The sequence below is a fragment of the Podarcis bocagei genome, assembly GCF_964188305.1.
Source record: "Podarcis bocagei genome assembly, chromosome: 16".
Taxonomy (NCBI): Eukaryota; Metazoa; Chordata; class Lepidosauria; order Squamata; family Lacertidae; genus Podarcis; species Podarcis bocagei.
The window spans coordinates 29,950,801-29,952,382 of record NC_138142.1 but is presented as its reverse complement, the minus strand read 5'-3'; positions in this window follow the sequence as shown (position 1 = coordinate 29,952,382).

Genomic DNA, 1,582 nt, shown 5'->3' with positions numbered 1-1,582 from the left:
CGCCGCCCGGGTTCGGGGCAGGGCCAGCGCACGGAGCAGGCGCCGGAGCAGGGAGGGAGCCAAGCCCCGTCCGTGATGCAACATCCTGGGCTGGGAGAGAAAGGCAGCCAGGGAGGGAGGGACCGGGAAGGGCCATGGAGAAGGGCGGAGAACCGGGCAGGAGCCGGGGGCTTGCAGCCGCCCGGAGCAGGTAGATGCGTCGGAGATCGCTAGGCTTTTTGCGCATTTGCTCTTTCCCACTCTACACCTAAGAAAGACTCCCCGGAAGCCGGCTTGTACCATTGGGCCATCTCACTCACTAATTTTCTGGGTACACGGACCTGTAAAGTAGGTTTGGCTCAAAGGTAGGTAAGGATCTAAGAAGAGCTTGCAGGATAAGGTCCATCATAGGCATGATAGAATCATCATAAAATTGTGCAGGAATCTCAACTAGATCATCCATGGCTGGTGGCCATCCAGCCTCTGCCTTAAAACCTCCAGTGAAGAAAAGTAGAAAAGTCCACCACCTTTAGGGGGAGTCCATTCCACAGCTGAACAGCTCTTCCTGTCAGAAAGGTATTCCCAATGTTGAGTCGGAATTTCCTTTGTTGTAACTTGAAGCCCATGGTTCAAGTCCTACCCTCCGGAGCAGGAGAAAACAAGCTCGCTGCATCTTCCACCTGACTCTTGACAGCCCTTTAGATACTTGACCATATCTCCTCTCAGTCTCCTCTTTGCCAGGCTAAACATACCAAATTCCCTCGACTGTTCCTCATAAAGCTTGGTTTCTAGACCTTTTATCATCTTGGTTGCCCTCCTCTGCACAGGTTTCAGCTTGTTGTCAACATCCTTCTTAAATTGTGGTGCCCAGAACTGGACACAGTATGCCAGGTGTGGTTTGAACCAAGGCAAAATAGAGCGGGACTATGACTTCCCTTTAATCGAGATACAGTGGTACCTCGGGTTACATACGCTTCAGGTTACATACTCCAGGTTACATACATAATCCAGAAATCGTGCTTCAGGTTAAGAACTTTGCTTCAGGATGAGAACAGAAATCATGCTCTGGCGGCACGGTGGCAGCAGGAGGCCCCATTAGCTAAAGTGGTGCTTCAGGTTAAGAACAGTTTCAGATTAAGTACGGATCTCCGGAACGAATTAAGTACTTAACCTGAGGTACCACTGTGTTGTACTTCTCTTGATGCAGCCTAGAACAGCATTAGCTATCTATCTATCTATCTATCATCTATCTATCTATCTATCTATCTATCTATTTATTTGCTGCATCACACTGTTGACTCTTGCAGTCTACTAAGACCCCTGGATCCTTTTCACATGTGCTACTGACAATCCAGGTGTTTCCCATCTTATATTTGTGCAGCTGGTTATTCCTTACCTTTGTCCCTATTGAATTTCATTTTGTTAGCTCATGCCCAGTTCTCCAATCTGTTAAGGTAATGAGCGTAGCCAGGGAGGTGGGGGGCAGCTGCCCCCCATCAAGTAAATAAATAAAAATACTTAACTAACTGGTCAGTTGCATTGCAGATAAGTTGGTTCCCCCCCCCAAGCCTGCCCCCCCCAAATCCTGGCTATACACATGGTT